We start from the raw sequence: 6,014 nt of genomic DNA on the forward strand, positions 1-6,014 counted from the left end.
TTATTCCCGCTTACGCCTCTTTGTTTGATTTGAATTCTAGTCCACGGTGTTCTTCTTGAAGCCTCTTAAGTCCTTGGGGTTTTGCATTCTCCCCCAGAAACTCAGAAACTTCACTAGTTGTTCTTAGACACAATTTCACTTAAAAGGGGTCTTCTCTTTTTGATGGTAATTTCTTCTTTCCCAGCTTTTAGAATCACTAGAACTCTCTTTTACCTCCCTTCATCTACCTAGTTCCTTATTCTCTGTAAGTTCTATTTTTGTGGGTGTTTCCGCCCTGCATACTTACCTGGTGTCCATGGAGCTGTCCTATCATCTGATATTGTTGAACATTCTGTCTTTTGTTCTTGTCTACCTATTTTGTTATCCTCCCATCTGTGGGTGGTTTTTTTTTCTCCGTGGAGATAATTGTAGATTCACTTGCAGTTGTAAGATAAAATACAGAGAGGTTCTTTGCATACTTTCTCAGTTTCCTCCAGTGGTAACATTTTAAAAATTATATTTGTAATATTACAACCAAGATATTGACGGTTTATGGGCTGAGTGGTGTCTCTGCAAATTCATATGTTGAAGCCCCAACCCTCCAGTACCTGATGTAACTGTATTTGGAAGCTAGGGCATTTAAAAAGGTGGTAGTTAGGATAAGGTTGCTGGAGTGAGCCCTACTATACTCCAGTCTGGTGGTGTCTTATAAGAGGAAATTTGTACATCAAAAGAGACATTAGGGACATGCACATAGGGGAAAAACGCTGTGAAGGAAACAGCAAGGAGGGGGTCATCTGCAAGCCAAGGAGAGAGGCTTCAAAAGAAACCAAGCCTGCCAACACTTTGGTCTTAGAATTCTAGTCTTCAGAATTGTCAGAAAATAAACTTCTGTTGTTTCAGGTACCCAGTCTGTAGTATTTTGTTATGGCAGCCCTAGCAAACGAACACACTGATGTTGGTAAAATCCACCACTCTCATTCAGACTTCCAGTCTCAGTGGTACTCACTACGTGCTAGATTCAATACAGTTCTATCACCTTTTTAGGTTTCTGTTTCTACTAGCCTCTCCGTTGCCCACCAGCATTTCTAACATATTTGTATGGTTAGATTTGAGGAGAGTCCAAAACTCAGTATCTGTTGTTTTGCTTGCTTAGAAGTCCTTGATTTATTTTTAAGTAGTTTTTGTTGTTGTTGTTGTTGTATTGGAAGACTTATTTTCCTATTAATCCAAGGGAACAAATACCTGATTAGGCAAGAAAGGGTAAGCTATGCAATAATCTGATTAGTAATAACTTTTCTACTGTATCTGACTTATAGTGATAAGCCAATATATATTTGTTGCAGAGAGTTTCTTTTCTAAATGACTAAGGTTGTTAACATTTTCATGACAGTTCCAGTTCAGTTATTGACTTTGTTTATCTGACATCTTCTGAAAACAATGAGTTCTTCGTTAGTGAATTTACCATATAACCAAAGTTTATCTCCTGGAGAAAACCGAAGATTAAAATCATTTTTAGTGAAGATGTTCTTTAAACATAGTTGAAGTAAAGGTGGCAGTTCAGTTGTTTTTAGAAATCTGCCTAAGGAATCCTTGTTTGGTATATGGATGAACCCCAGCAGATATGGAGAAATTTTCAAGATTTTTTTTCTCTCCCTGGAAAATTCACTTAAGTTTTTCAGCTCTGAAGTTTTGCAATAAATTTAGACCAGTTTTCTATAGCCAATTCAAGGAAGGATCAATCAACCCAACTTAGAAATCCATAAAATTCATGGATTTACCAAAATCTTGTTTAAACAGCCTTTGAAGATTCTTTTAAAGTTTCTTTTATGTTGATATAATTTATGTAAAATGCATAAATCTTATGTGTAGAGTGGAGTAATTGTTCTTCCTTTTTAGTTGAGACATAATGATTCTACGTGTTTTTGGAATACAGAGTAATATTTCAATATTTGTATACAATGTATAATGATAAAATCAGGGTAATTAGCACATCTGTCACCTCAAACATTTTATCATTTCTTTGTGTTGGGAACATTCAAAATCCTCTCTTCTGGCCTTTTGAAAATACACAATTAAATAATGGTTAACCATATTCTTCCTATAGTGCTGCAGAACACCAGAGCTTATTCCTATCTAGCTGTAATTTTGTATCTGTTAACTAACCCCTATCCACATCTTTCCCGTACTCTTCTCAGCCTCTAATGCACATAGTTCTACTCTCTTACTTCCCTGAGCTCAAAAAATTTTTTTTATCTCCCACATGAGTGAGAGAACATGTGGCATTTATTTTTCTGTGCCTGACTTTGTTTAACATGATGTCCTCCAGGCTTATCCATGTTGCAGAAAATGGTGGGATTTCTTTCCTTTTTATGGTTGAATAGTATTTGATTGTGTATATATACCACATTTTCTTTATCCATGCATTGGTTGATGGACATTTGGTTTGATTCCATGTCTTAGCTATTGTGAAAGTGCTACAATAAACATGGTGGTACAGATAATCTCTTTGATACACTGATTTATTTGATACACTGGTTTTCTTTTCTTTGGATAAATACACAGTAGTGGGATCGCTGGGTTAGTATGGTAGTTCTGTTTTTATTGTTTTGAGAAACTTTCATGCTGTTTTCCATAATAAATAGCCTTTGGAGATTTCTGTGAAATTTTAGGTGAAGGTATTCCCATTCTACCTCACAGCAACATTTTAAGGCATGTTCTGCTTTAAAAGTTGTGGGTCATGTCATAGCGTAGCCTTAGAAATAGTTTCTTTTCAATATTATTAATGAATATGAATATATCCATTGAAAAGTATATATTAATCTGCCTATGATGTATTTTGATTATGAGTATATTTGGTATATGACTATCTTCTTGATATGTATATAGTCTTATATTGTTTTTTGGCCAACTGGCTGGCTACTTTCTGGTAGATAAAAGTCTTAACCCAAACTATATTCCTTCTATACATTTTTCTGATGATATATTTATACACTGTGATAAGGTATAAAATCTGCACTTTCCATTAATGAAGTGATTGCCTCAGAAGCTTAGGGGTTTTCCTATTAAAGTTATTAGTATTTATTATTATTTTTGAAACAGTCTCTCATTCTGTCTACTAGCCTAGGGTGCAGTGGTGTGATCGCAGCTCATTGCAGCCCCCACCTCCTGGTTCAAGCGATTCTTGTGCCTCAGCCCCTGAGTAGCTGGGATTATAGGTGTGCGCCACCATGCCCAGCTAATTTTTGAATTTTTAGTAGAGATGGGATTTCGCCATGTTGGCCAGGCTTGTCTCAACTTCCTGACCTCAAGTGATCTGCCTGCCTTGGCCTCCCAAAGTACTAATATTACAGGCATGAGCCACCGCGCCTGGCTTTAAAAATTACTTTTGGGGTCAAAATTTATCTTATTGATTAACCTTATTGTCATTATTTGTTTTTTTTTTTTTTTTTTTTTGTAGAGATAAGGTTTCACTATGTTGCCCAGGCTGGTCTTGAACAGCTGGGCTCAAGGAATTCTCCAGTCTTGGCCTACCAAAATGCTGGGATTATGGGCATGAGGTACCATGGTCAGTCTAGTATCATTTTTATTTGATGCTTTCCTATTAATCATCAAATAGATATTTTATGATTATTTAGTCATCTAAGAACATATTATTGGCCTCAGAAATAAGCATGTCCTTGCACATTGCATAATAAACAATGTTTCTGTTGAATATAAAAGAATGTAGTTCTATATAATATTTTTGAGAAAACCGGTAAACAGATAAAAAGGTCAGTTGGTTTGGCCACGTGAAAGTTTAAACTTGTCTGGGCTCGGTGACTCATACCTGTAATCCCAGTATTTTGGAAGGCTTAGACTGGAGGATTGCTTGATCCCAGGAGTTCAAGACCAACCTGGGCCACAAAGGGAGACCCCATCTCTTAAAAAAAAAAAATTAGCCCGGCATGGTTGCATGTACCTGTGATCCCAGCTACTCAGCAGGCTGAGGTGGGAGGATGAATTGGCAGACTATCTTCAGCCTGGGTGGTTGTGGCTGCACTATGATTGTGCCACTGTACTCCAGTCTGGGTGACAGTACAATGCCTTGTCTTCAAAGTAAAAAAACTAAAAAAACTTTATTTTTTAAACAAAATAATAAAATTGAAAAGGAAAGAGTATACTTTGGGAGGAGGCTGGGGTGAGAGGATTGTTTGAGGTGAGAAGTTTGAGACGCTACAAAAAAAAAAAAAAAAAAAGTTAATCAGACCTGAAGGGTCATGCCTGTATTCCTGGCTACTTGGGAGGCTGAAGTGGAAAGATCACTTGAGTCCAGGAGTTCAAGGCCTTGGTGAGCTGTAATGGTGCCACCTTACTCCAGACTGGGCAACAGAGCAAGATCCTGTCTGTTGAAAAAAACATAGTGAAACCAAGTTGAGAAATGAGAACACTGCCAAGAAGGCAGCCAACCAGAACTGCAGTGGAGAATAACGAGGATGACCTCTTTCAATCAAGTCTTCTGTTGGTCTCAGAAGAAAATCTTTCCTTTCAGATTGGAACCAACACCTTGCAGAGCTGGTAGCCAAGCATTTCAGGCAGAGACAACTGTGGCATAGAGAGACAGGAAGGGCACGAGGTCAGAGAGCAGACTGCACAGAAGAGCCAAGATTCGAAACCTTAGTGCTAGACCCCTGACTCCCATCTATGACTTCTAATAACTGTTGTTTAGTGGGTCCAGCATGGGGGCTCACATGCAGCAGGCCCTAGTGAAAGTCACTCTTTGTTGAAAAAAACAGAAAGAAAATACTTCCAGTAATATGATAAAGAGTTTATGTCTTTATGACATTGTATTGTTTTATTTTCACAATTTACCAAAAAAAAAAAAAAAAACCCTAATGAATAATAGATAAAATGAAGAGCAATTTATAGAAGAGAAATGTTTAGCCTCCTTGGTAATCTCACACAAATACTATGGCAATTCAGAAGCTTTTTAAAAACACTATCAAATTAGCAAAAATATAAAGTGAAATAATACCCATTTCTGGTGGGTAGAAAGGAAGAGGGGAGGAAGTTATTCTCATATGTATTGCTGATGGGAATGTGGTATCCTTGTTTTCTTACAAAACTTTGAAGTACAGTAGACTTACAAAACATGAACTATCAATGTGTGTAGTTGATTAACTATTACAAATTGAGTACATGTGACTAGTACTCAGATAATAAACAAGACATTATTTACTCCTTGTATTTCTCCCAGTATCTAACACAATCCTTCTGAAACAAAATATCCTGACAGATTGCTGAGTCATAGGGTATATATGCTGAGCTTTAATGTGTTTTCCAAAGTAACTTTATCAGTTTATACTCACAGGAGCCATGTGTAAATGTTCCAGTTGCCTCAATTTCCATGATTATCATTTTGAAAAGCAATTTGTCAATATATTAAGAGCCATAAATATATTCATAACCCATTTATCTAGTAATTCTACTAATTGAAAAGATAGAGGTACATGCACAAAAACATTCAATGAAGCAGTCTAAATTGGGTCTGTTGCAACCCCACACCATTACTTGTTGTCTGTGGCTGCTTTTGTGCTGCAGCGGCAGAATCGAGTAGTTACGATAGAGATCCTGCAAAGCAGAAAATATTTACTATCTGACTCACTCTAGAAAAATCTTTGGCGAGTCCTGCATTAGAGCATTATTCAGAATAGTAAAAGATTGACAATAACTGATATGTCCATCAATAGGGGAATTATTGGCAAATCCTTGTTAAAACTGGATCTAGCTATTTGCAATGATGATTATAGCGACCGTTTAACCAACAAATGTTTAATAGGCATTTACCATGTGTTAGGTACTTTTCTAGATGCTAGGAAATCAGTAAAAACAAAATACTTGCCCTTACAGAGTTTACATTTTAATAGGGGAAGTAGAGAAGAAACAAAATAAATAAGTAAAATAACATGTAAGGGATAAGTGCTTAGAAGGAAGAAAAAAAGCAGGGAAGGGGGATTTGAAATATTTCAGGGCAAGGTCTTGACATTTTAGATTAG

At 36.6% G+C, this 6,014-nt stretch overlaps 1 protein-coding gene across 4 annotated transcripts in view; it reads left to right on the forward strand.

The window, feature by feature from the left end:
• The window catches only part of KIAA1958 (KIAA1958 ortholog), a 213,834-nt gene that overhangs the window by 10,680 nt on the left and 197,140 nt on the right, over positions 1–6,014 (forward strand). The window lies entirely within an intron of this gene.

The sequence above is a fragment of the Saimiri boliviensis genome, chromosome 2 (genome assembly GCF_048565385.1).
Source record: "Saimiri boliviensis isolate mSaiBol1 chromosome 2, mSaiBol1.pri, whole genome shotgun sequence".
Classification (NCBI taxonomy): Eukaryota; Metazoa; Chordata; class Mammalia; order Primates; family Cebidae; genus Saimiri; species Saimiri boliviensis.